Here is a 12,408-nt window from a genome sequence, read left to right on the forward strand (position 1 = left end):
AGCGGTGGCTTTCTAGCCTGGCCGTCAATCACTGACCATCAGGTAGACCCCGCCCCCTAATGGGACGCTCAACCTTCTAGGATTCCGCTCGGGTCACCATGTACGTCCACCCCCACATGCATCGCCAAACAGATGTCGTACACTCTCGGCCTGAGTGGCTTTTGGCATTAAGTGCCCAAGGTTAGATCCAAGGGGTCTCATCAGTCCGCCCTACCCTCACTTCCATCCTAAATCATTGTACAGTGAATGCTAGGTACATACCTTACCCTTTTTCAGTGGAAAAGTATTTTTCCTATCTCAATCCATTCATGTTTGGATTCTTCCAACATTTGCTCATTCTCGTATTATATATATCGTTCCATTATTAATAGAATCAAGCAGTCATTTCACTACTCTTAACCTAAGAACAATCATTAGTAGGTCGAATAAAATCAAGTAGAGCAATTATGAGGCATGTATTATTTGAAAGTGTACAACAAGACAATAGATTTCATTTTTATTGGAGAGAAAATACTACAACAATTTCGCAATTTCAAATGGGCATAGAATTAGAAATCAACAATACTCTTATTACCATCACCAAATAGAACTATTAACACTTGCCTTGAGTTTTGAGTCGAACAAAGGAAATGATGGGGCGCCTCTACATGTCGAACCACAAAGTCCCTGTAAGGTGTCGTACTAATGGTGTTACACATGAACCCAAGTTAAAATCCTTTATCGTTTCTTCATTGATTCCTATTTGAAAAGTTAGTTTTCCTTAACAACAACTATATACATATCATTCGAGGTCTCTTTTAGATTCCATTATTGTTTTACCACCGTACTTATGATATAATAATTATGTTCCATTTCTTTCTATAAAACAACCATTAAAGTAGTGTTTTCGTGTAAACTCTTATTACATAAATAGTCAGACATGTACAGGTTTACCATAAAACCATAGGCCCTTCTTATACAGCCTAACTATGGAAGAAAATAACCGAAAATACCCAACTCCACACTGTTTAGGGTGCTGATTTCTAACTTAAAAATAGCCCCTAAGCATGCAAAGTTGTTCCAGTATATGTCATAGTCATGGGTATCCTATACCCTTCGTAAGTGACTTATAGTTATAACATATTTACGCAAAACGGCCCTCATTAAATGTATTTAAGTGCTAAAATTTTCAGAAAACACGATAGTTGATCCCATATTAAATTGCTACATATTTACGAAATATAGGTTACATGCTATAACTTATAACACAGACATAATACATTATTTCCATCTTTACGTATGCTGATTTTTGTGAAGTCTTCTTAATTGCACATAACTTGTATATATACAACGTATTTACCTATTTGAACATCTATGTGAATAATGGGTTAAAGTTCAGAATTAACCCGCTATGAAAACATCGATTAGGTGCTGATTGTTTTTTGGATTTAACTCCTTAAAAACTCATAACGAACACAAACTCAGTCATAAAGTCTCAAATAAATGCTCTTCACCATTAAAGTACTTTTTGAATCAAAGGAAGAAAATATAATGTGACATTAACCAAAGAAGTACATATACCCTAACTTACTAAATTTCTTTAAGCTTAGAGATTCTAATTACTTACATGGGCCCACCCTAACTATTGACGTACATATACCCTATTTGGGCATGCGTACAGTTAATAAAAGGGAATTTGGATTTTCCTAAAACTCACAAATTTTGTTTCCTAAATTATCTCCTAAGTAGTTGTTATAATTAACTCTGCAAGTGATCTTCTCTTATTTTCTTTCCTTGTCTTAATACATTTTCCATGCATTAGTAGAGCTTTCTGTCTCATTCCATAAATACTAAGTAGACTTCCTTCATACTTTAGATTTCCTATAATTATATAAAGAATGAGTAAGCAAGCTTCCATTTATAGGAGATTGCAATAATGGGAAGGTGGGAAGATCTTTTTATTCTTTTCTTAATACTTAAGTAAACTAAAAGATAACACCTATTCTTACTATTAACACTCCAAAACATTGCCTTATAAGACAAATTCACATACTAAAAGAAGGGTCGTAACTTCCTCAAAACACGTCCGAAACGCGAAATATTAGGTCCGTTGGATTGGTATTTGAAATACCCATCTATCGGGACCAAAATCAAGTCAAACGGACAAGATTTGATGCCCCAAAAATTGGTTATACTGAAAAAAACGGAAATACACTAGGTTTTTGTTCCGAAAGTATATGGCCAAGATGAAATTAACAAATTTTAAACTCTACAAGCCCTTGCTGGAGCCGGGTCTTTACATTCTACCCCCCCTAAAGGAATTTCGGGAGTTGAGATTTTTTTTTCTACCTACCCTTGACATAGTCAAATGAGAGCTTATGAATTGTAACTACATTGATATCATATGTCAAAAATTTTATGCTATAATATCAAAATTTTAAAGATACCTTCAGGGCTTGAATAGTTATCGCCTACTGACTCTCTTTCAATAACCTCGATCCTTGGCCTCTTTCTTATTGCACTAGTGACTTCTTATCCGAGTGAAGTGATACCTGATCTTCCCTTCTCTACGAACTCTCAGAATCAGATGAAATAATATGGACAATCCTTTTTATTGACACTTCTCTTTCAAGTTCGGGAATTTCTTCCTTAGGTTCTTTCGGTCTCTCTTCCGGATCCTCTTCTAGTTCTTCTTCCGAATCCTCCTCTGGTTCTTCTTCTGGATTAAAAGAATTATCCTCATATTTCCTTTTTAAGCATCTCTTCCTCTGGCTCTGTCTCTTCGGAAGAGAAATCTCTAATTGCAAACATTCCTTGCCAAGCTCTCCTTTCATTATTTGCTTGCCTATCCGATAAGTGTATCTTGTTGATATATTTTCTTGCGGTGATCTTTGTGCGAGCCATCCTGAATTTTCAATAATTTTATGGCAAAATCGTCAGATATATCAATATACTATCTCTAAGAATAACCATCATATGTAGAGGAAATCTTCGCAAGTCAAAAATTCTATCATTGATAAAATCTTGGTGCATTTTCATTCTTATCATCATCAAATCTCATAAACATACTTATATATTTTCATCAACAATCTTTATAATCACGTAGAAATCAAACATCAAAAATTTATCTTTTTAATATGATCGCACTTTTTGGTACATTGATATTAACCATCCAATAGCGTGACAAATTAAAATCCTTCCCTCTACTTTGCCAGCTCCAATTGTGATTAACAATCGACTTCCTATCAAATCCACTTAAATCTTCAAACTCCTTCGGATTATCCTCAAAATTCCAATATAAAGTAATTCTAGGCGCAAAAGGTTTAATCCTTCTTTCTGACAATAACGAAATCATTTTTAAATTTCCTAAGCTCTACAGATCTCTCTCCTTTACGAATCCTACCATTTCATATCCAAAATTCGAAGGCACTAATTACGGACACAAAACCTCTACGAATTTCTACGCTAGGCCAAATACTCTACTCTTATGATCTCCCCAGAACAAGGCCTATCGCCACTAATCCAACCTTAAACATATCTAGTAACTACAACAAGAATAAAAATTACAAGGGAAAGCATTAATTAAAATTCTGACCTTCAGCCGCCGCATCTGATGCCTCAACATTGTCATTAACGAGTGCAAAGAAACGCCTCTTCGGTGCTTGTTGTGCATTCCTTTCTTGGGTTTTAATCTTTTACAAATAAAAGTCAACTTAGTATTTATGGACCTGCTTGTTAACGTGGGTTTTAATCTTTTGCAAGTTTTCATCAAGTAGGAGCCCTAGTTAATTCTTTTGAGTATTGCACAAATCAAGGAAGCAGGATTCTTCCCTAGGAGTCTTCGATTCCCGCTTTCGATTTCCATTTCGATTCCCGCTTTCGATTCCCGCTCTAGCAACCTTGAGCAGGATTCTTCCCTGGGAGCCTTCGATTCCCGCTTTCGATTCCCTCTCTGGCAACCTTGGCACAAATAAAATGGTTTCCTTGCTCTTGATAAATAGATTTGGGCTCTTCTTGAGGAATGTGGTTTTTCTTTAAAACAAGAAAAAAAGGAGGTTTTGTGTTCTGTTTGGCTTTAAAAGTAGCAATCTTACAAACTATAAAAATAAAGTGTTAAGAAATAATGATTACCTTATTTTATAATACCTAAGTCATGTTAATGTCACATTGTATTTTCTTCCTTTGATTCGAAAAGTAATTTAAAGGAGCATTTATTTGAGAATTTATGACTGAGTTTGTGTTTGTTATGGATTTTTAAAGAGTTTAATCCAAAAAAAATCAGCACCTAACCGATGTTTTCATAGAGGGTTAATTCTTAACTTTTATTCGCATAGATGTTCAAATAGGTAAATACGTTGTATATATACAAGTTATGTGCAATTAAGAAGCCTTACTTCACAAAAATCAACATACGTAAAGATTGAAATAATGTATTATGTCTGTGTTATAAGGTATAGCATGTAACCTATATTTCGTAATTATGTAGTAATTTAATATGGGATCGACTATCATGTTTTCTGAAAATTTCACTTAAATACATTTAACGAGGGCCGTTTTGCATAAATAGGTTAACTATAAGTCACTTACGGAGGGTATAGGATACCCATGATTATGACATATAATGGAACAATGTTGCATGCTTAGGGGCTATTTTTAAGTTAGAAATCACCACCCTAGACATTGTGAAGTTGGGTATTTTCGGTTATTTTCTTCCATAGTCAGGCTGTATTAGAAGGTCCTATGGTTTTATGGTAAACCTGTACAAGTGTGACTATTTACGTAGCTAGGAGTTTACACTAAAACACTACTTTAAGGGCTATTTTATAGAAAGAAATTGTACATAATTATTATATCATAAGTACGGTGGTAAAACAATAATGGAATCTAAAAGAGACCACGAATAATATGTATATAGTTGTTGTTAAGTGAAACGATAAAGGACTTTAACTTGGGTTCATGTGTAACACCGTTAGTACGACACCTTACAGGGACTTTGTGGTTCGACACATAGAGGCGCCCCATCATTTCCTTTGTTCGACTCAAAACTCAAGGCAAGTGTTAATAGTTCTATTTGATGATGGTAATAAGAGTTGTTGATTTCTAATTCTATGCCCATTTGAAATGACGAAATTGTTGTATTATTTTTACTCTCCAATAAAAATGAAATCTATTGCCTTGTTGTACACTTTCAAATAACATGCCTCATAATTGCTCTACTTGATTTTATTTGACCTCCTAATGATTGTTCTTAGGTTAAGAGTAATGAAATGACTGCTTAATTGTATTAAGAATGGAACGATATATATAATACAAGAATGTGCAAATGTTGGAAGAATCCAAACATGAATGGATTGAGAGAGGAAAAATACTTTTCCACTAAAAAAAGGTAAGGTAGGTACCTAGCATTCACTGTGTAATGATTTAGGATGGAAGTGGGGGTAGGGCGGTACTGATGAGACCCCTTGGATCCAAACTTGGGCACTTAATGCCAAAAGCCACTAGGGCCGAGAGCGTACGACACCTGTTTGGCGATGCATGTGCGGGTGGACGTACAAGGCAACCCGAGCGGAAACTTAGAAGGTTGAGCGTCCCATTAGGGAGCGGGGTCTACCTGATGGTCAGTGATTGACGGCCAGGCTAGAAAGCCACCGCTAGGCCAAAGGCCACCGCAAATTGATAAAGAAAATGAGAATTCCGTATAATGACTGGGGAGCGAGTGTCATAATTGCCTGATATGAATCATTCATTGCACTTGAAATCTGTTACTGTATTTAATTGCTTTAAGTTCATACTTGCCTGACATGATTCATGCATTGCATATGTTAAATGTCACTGCTTTTAAATGCTTTAATCCAAATGATAATAAATGGAACATGGACTCTGAAATAGTGCAAATTTCTTGTTTCATGAAGCATATAATTATAAATGAGTAGTACTGTTATTTCTTTTACCTTGCAGGACTACTATATGATCTTGCTCTAACCTTGTTCCCGTACAGGACATGTAGGAGAAGAAGGTGGAGCATTCGCAAATGAAGACATATAGGACCAATCACGAGAATTGCAAGATTTGTAGTACATTTGGGATTTCAGACAATTGAGTTATTGGTTTTAGTTAATGGTTTAATTATGATTAATTATTGAATGGATGTTTTAAATAAATGGTTTTAATTATGTCATTAATTGTCAAGTGGAAATTAAATTGCTTTTATTTCAAATTGAAATCCGCTTCCGCTAAATAATGCAATGGTTGTTTCAAAAAAAATAGCCTTATATTTTTCTCGGGTCTCCTTCTTGGTAGCGACTTTGGATGCAAAAATTCTGGGCCTAATCAATTACACGGTTTCTTATTTTAAATTGCAAGATTTGTAGTACGTTTGGGATTTCAGACAATTGAGTTATTGGTTTTAGTTAATGGTTTAATTATGATTAATTATTGAATGAATGTTTTGAATAAATGGTTTTAATTCTCTCAATAATTGTCGAGTGGAAATTATATTGCTTTTATTTCAAATTGAAATCCGCTTCCACTAAATAATGCAATGGTTGTTTCAAAAAAAATAGCCATGCTTTGAAAACTTCATGGACGAGAAGGGTTCAAAGTTAAGGGGGCTGGCTCTGCTCCCTTTGTAACTACTATAACTTTAGGTGGAGAAGCATGCCAGCATAAAAGGAAGAAATCACTCTCTCTCTGCTTCACTTCATGATACATCCAGACCGATTCCACATGTGAGGGGCGTAAATCGCATATGGAGATCTAAGAAGGGAGTGGATAGGCGACAAGAAGACTGGTCTTGCTCTTCATGTGAATATGTGAATTTCAAATGGAAGGATAAGTGTCGTTGGTGTTGGCAGATTAAAAAACCCCAAAATCTGGTGACCAGTATCAGTCCTCCATCCTCCCCGGATAGCAAGGGTGGGATGTGGCCTGATAGAGGGGATGTTATATTTCATTTGGAGTGGGGGTTTCTTCCTAATCTATTTCAGGTGGCGAGGTAGGTATTCGAATGGATTCCTTAAAGTCATGTCTGATAGGGAAAAGGAGAGATATCAAAGGAACCCTAGAGGATATGTGGCTCTGGGCACTGAAGCACTGGGAAATTCCATTGTTACACTATCCCAATTCATTGGCTAAGGATGAACTCCTATTTATATTTGAATCGGAAAAGCAGGCCAATAAGATCCTAGCCAGGGGACCCGAAGCTTTGGGAGATCATCTCTTGTCTCTTTCAGCGTGGCATAGGGGCTATACCCAGAGTGAGGAAGTTCTCTAGGTTAACTTTTACGGTATTCCCTTGCACGCCTGGGCCACTTCAACGGTGGAAACCTTAAGGAGTTTGTTCGGTAAGGTCTTGGAGACAAAAATGAAAGGTAATCACCAACACTGTATGAACTTCGTGTCGGCCAAAATCCTAACCTCCCGTTGACGCATATCAGGCCTCCTATTAATATCCAGATCTTTGATCGTTATTACCCTGTTGGATTTGAAATTCAAGAGGACCCGATGGAATGTTCAGTTAGTCTGGAGCTTCCCGGTCATGAGGGATGGCCGGTGGCTTTAAACTCTCCCCTTAAAGCCGTTGCTGACTTTTCGACGGGGCTGATAACTGCCGGCTCTCCGGTGCCGCAGGATAAGCTCCCCGGCGATCCGTTGGTCTCCCTGCCTAATTCAACTATTGGTCCTATCCAATCAATTAATGGTGCGCTGCCCAAGACTGGACTGTCGGTAGGTGGGTGGGGTCTGGGAAAAAGGTTCTTGGTCAGGAATACTTGATATCTTATGGGTTTGGCATTAGGAAGTATGCCCTCCTTACCCTTAAGTGAAAATTGAGGAAAATTGGACGGTTGGATAACCTCTTTCCCCTATCCAGGATAGTTTCTGCCCTTGGATAAGCACTTCTTGGTCCCCATCTAGCTATTTATGGGTCGGGGGCCCCTCCCCAATTTTTGCTAAGGATTGGGTCTAAACAGCTTCTCGTATTTTGTACAATTGCTATTATTGACTTTTGGATGGTGGGGTATGCTATGCAATATCTATGGTAGCTGTTCTTGACCCGTATTGCGCGCGGTGCATTTAGAGCCCTCTTATTGAGAAAATAAGGGCCTTCTTTACAAAGGAGCCTTCTCTCTTGATAGGGGAAAAGGTTTAAAGGCGAAACGTTTTGGTTCCTTTGGTCTCTTGGCGACTCAACTTTCACTTTGTGTAGGTAGAAATGAGCAACCAACCGAAGCAGGAATCTCATTCTTGCCCTGGGGGTCTAAGCAGGAAGCTATTCATGGATATCCTGGTTTTGGAAAGAATCTTTCACAGGATGCGAATGATGGTTTATGACGAAGAGAGGGCGTCCATCAATGATCCAACCTGTAAAGAGACCTCAGGGGATGTGCTTAGGAAATTCTGGGACATTTTTAAGCAAGATGTTAAAGATTGCCCTTTCTCTTTCTACAATGTTTGTGGCTTTGTCCGAGTGGAAGAGTCTCACTCGCCTTTGTACAATCACCCTTTCTTCAAACTGCTCGTGAGTGAGGAAAGAGCTAAGAGGAAACGTACTTGGGAGCTCAGTAGGGAGGTGGCTATTAGATATATATAGAAAAAAAGATCTTTATCCAAAAAATTCCTGGTTTTTTTGGAGAGGAACCCGGATGCCGCCCTCATGAGCTTGCCAGTTTTCCACCTCCAACAAACTCTGGAGGAGCTGGAGAAGTGTGCTTCCTAGATGTGCAACCCCGTCTTGGATCGGCCCTAGGTTCCTGTGGTAGCTAGGCGATCTCTGTGGAGATAAGGAGGGAAGAAAGAGATATGCTTTTGCATCTTGTTATCATTTCACGTTTTCCTCTTTTGGGTCGGGGTATACTTGGTCCATTCTTCATATGATATTTTGTAATACATGCCAGACTCATGGTCCCCTGTGTTATTTTATATCAATAAAATTTGTCATCTTTCAAAAAAAATAGCCTCATATTTTTCTCCGGTCTTCTTGGTAGCGACTTTGGATGCAAAATTCCGGGTCGTTACACATACATCTCCAGCTTGGCACACATCATCTAACCTCGTTCTACCTAGAGGTTTAGTAAACATGGCAACTATATGTTTTCCTGATCTAGTGAAAACAGTACAAATCCCCTTTTCTCGAATCCTCTGATGAATGAAATGACAGTCCACCTCAATGCAAGGTTTTAAATTTCAGTTTCGGAATACGTTTCGGTCCTCACCGAAACCGAAATTTCGGCCGAAATTTCGAAATTTTGGACGAAATCAGACGAAACCATTAATTTTATCTTGTCCTAAAATTTCGGCCAAAATTTCTGAAATTTCGATAATTTCACCCGAAATTTCGGGAAAATATTAAATAACATCAAATTTCCAGATTTATTGGGATTTTCGTGATAAACGAAATTTCGATCGAAATTTCGGTCGAAATTTTACATTTCGAGTTACCGTGATTCCGGTTTCATTCTCCACCGAAATCCGAAATTTCATATTTTAGTCGAAATTTAAAACATTGTCTCAATGTGCTTCGTCCTCTCATGAAATACCGGATTGGAAGCAATATGAATTGCCTTATTGTCACAATACAATGAGGCTGGTGATGAAGAAGGTAAGCCGATCTCTGACAAAAAAGATCTCAACCAAATTAATTCACCACATGTATGAGCCATGGCCCTATATTCTGCTTCTGCACTTGACCTTGCTACCACATCCTGCTTTTTATTTTTCTATGAAACCAATTTACCCACAATAAAGATACAGTACCCTGTAGTAGATCTCTTGTCTGCAGGAGATCCTGCCCAGTCTGCATCAGTATATCCCTCTATTAACATGTGATTACGCTTTATGAAGAACAGTCCTTTACTAGGAGCTTTCTTCATATATCTCACGATCTAGGTGATTGCCATCCAATGAGATGTACGTGGTGAACTCATGAACTGGCTAACTACTGACTGCATATAAGATGTCTGGACGGGTCACAGTAAAATAGATCAGTTTCCCAACTACTCGTCTGTATCTCCTTGGATCCTCTAGCAACTCTGCCTGATTAGGAAGGAGTTTGAATTGAGATCCATAGGTACCTTAGCTGGCTTCACTCCCAAAACTCCCGTTTCTTCCAATATATTCAATGCATACTTCCTTTGTGATAGAGATATTCCACCATGTGAATAAGCTACCTCCACTCCAAGAAAGTGCCTAGGACAGTGATGTAGTGCCAACATGGCAGCCATGTCATGCCTAGGTGGTTTTGGAGGAGTTTCAAGGTGCATTCCCGCAATAATGTTGTTGGCCCATTTTGAACCTGATTTTTGGGCTGATAAATGGCAGAATCATGTAGGTCTTTTTGAGATCTTTCCAACAAGTATTTGTGCTCGAAAATTAGACAAGTATTTAGAAAGTTATGAAAGTTTTAGTGGGACTGTGGGTTCCCAAACCAGTCAAAGTTAGTGAGTTCCAATGTAATTAATGTTATCTAAGGCCCTAAGTTAGCTTGTGGAAGAAGTTGGACGAATTTTATTTGCTTATCTTTTATTTAGCTTATCTTAGGTAGGCATAAGCAGACCTAACACCTTAATTGATCAAATATCTTCCCGTCCAATTGCTGAAAGATAGATGCTGATAACGATTCCAAATGAGAAAGTACTCCCATTTTATATAACATTTTTCCTTCGAAACGATTTTCTAGAAATATCTTGTTTGTTTGTTTTTCGTTTATCTTTATCGATTTGTACCTCAAGAGCAAGCCGTATGAGCAGCCTGCCTAGGATCAGTGCGGTGTGCCTAGTGCCCGGCTCACACTTCACAATGTTCAGGAAGGTACTTCAGGTTCCAACCCGGTCACGGCGATAACCGAATCAGACAAGGCTAATAAAAGTACAAGGGCCAGAAACGAACCTTAGAGGGGATTTTGGATGTTGATAAACTTATGTAATTGATGGAATATCAATTGGGTTGAGCATTGCTCCCATTTTCTTCTTCTCTTGGTGTGTTCTTGAGTTCTAGTTTTCTTCTTCGTCCCTCTTAAGCACCCGCATTATCTGGTATTAAAGCTAACATAACTCTCTTGGGCTAGCATCGATTTGATTTTCATGGCGGCACAAAGAGGTAGAGGAAGGCGTGGTAACCAAATGGTGGAAAATTTGAGAGATGAAAGAGATGATGAACTTCAAGCACTTCGAAGACAAGTTGAGCAACTTATCATGCGACTTGAACGTCAAGAGGCTCGTAGTGAGCGTGGTGGATCAAGCCGTGGAGGTTCTAGTGATGAATCCGATGTGAATCCCTTTGCCAATACTCGTGCGGCTAGGTTGGTAAGGTTCTATTGTGATTTCGACTAGCCTTGAAGGTGGAGGCTAAGTGCACCGATCATTGAGTGCCAATGATGCATATCAACTAGCCTTGAAGGTGGAGGCTAAGTTTGCTCGGCATGATGCTAAAAAGAATGTGGATGTTCGTAGTCTTTATCCTTCTTCTAAAGGTGAATCTTCACATGATGGAGGTGCAAAGTCAAGGTCTGAATATTTCAACAAAAATTCTACAAAATCAGCCCCAACACAACAAGTTGGAAATCAGCCCAATCGTCCCAACACTCCAAATACTTGTTTCAAGTGTGGTCAAGTTGGCTATCGTTATAAAGATTGTCCAAAGAGGCAAGTGGTAGCCTTCGGTGATGAAGAAAATGATGAGGATCTTGTCGATGAATCTAATTAACCCATATATGATGAGGAAGAAGACATACAATATGAAGAAATCGAACCCGAAGAAGAAAATTTGGTGATCCAAAGAGCACTTGCTAGATCAAAGGTTGAATCAGATGATGATTGGCTCTGTTCCAATATTTTCAAGACTCGATGCAAATCTCATGACATGGTTTGCATCGTTGTGATTGATGGTGGGAGTTGTGAGAACATCGTATCTCATGAAATGGTGAACAAGCTCAAACTCAAAACCGAACCACATCCAAAGCCCTATCGAATTGCATGGTTCAAGAAGGGAAATTTGGTAAAAGTTACAAAACGATGTTTAGTCTCATTTTCTATACGTAAGAATTACCATGATCAAGTTTGGTGTGATGTTGTCCCTATGGATGTGTGTCACATACTCTTAGGAAGGCCATGGCAATATGATAAAAATGTTACTCATGATGGTCGTAAAAATACGTATACCTTTCGGATGGGAAAATAGAGATTGTTCTTTTGTCTAGTAAGGAGGAAAAGACACCCAAATCTTTACAAGAAGAGGGTAGTAATTTTCTAACTTCATCAATGTTGGCAAGAGAAAGTGAGAGTAGTGGTCTCATATACATGCTAGTGGCGAAAGATTTGGAAATGTCTTTCAATGTGCCTAGTGAGTTAGAACCTCTCTTGGAGGAATTCAAGGATGTCACAACCGATGAGTTACCCATTGGTCTCCCTCCTTTAAGAGACATTCAACATCAAA

At 38.2% G+C, this 12,408-nt stretch overlaps 1 protein-coding gene across 7 annotated transcripts in view; it reads right to left on the minus strand.

Annotated features, from left to right (window-relative positions):
- TAAC (thylakoid ATP/ADP carrier) overlaps window positions 1-12,408 on the minus strand; it is a 59,476-nt gene that overhangs the window by 15,667 nt on the left and 31,401 nt on the right. The window lies entirely within an intron of this gene.

The sequence above is a fragment of the Tasmannia lanceolata genome, unplaced genomic scaffold (genome assembly GCF_043159265.1).
Source record: "Tasmannia lanceolata isolate RefF3 unplaced genomic scaffold, GAP_Taslan_0.1 ptg000023l, whole genome shotgun sequence".
NCBI lineage: Eukaryota > Viridiplantae > Streptophyta > Magnoliopsida > Canellales > Winteraceae > Tasmannia > Tasmannia lanceolata.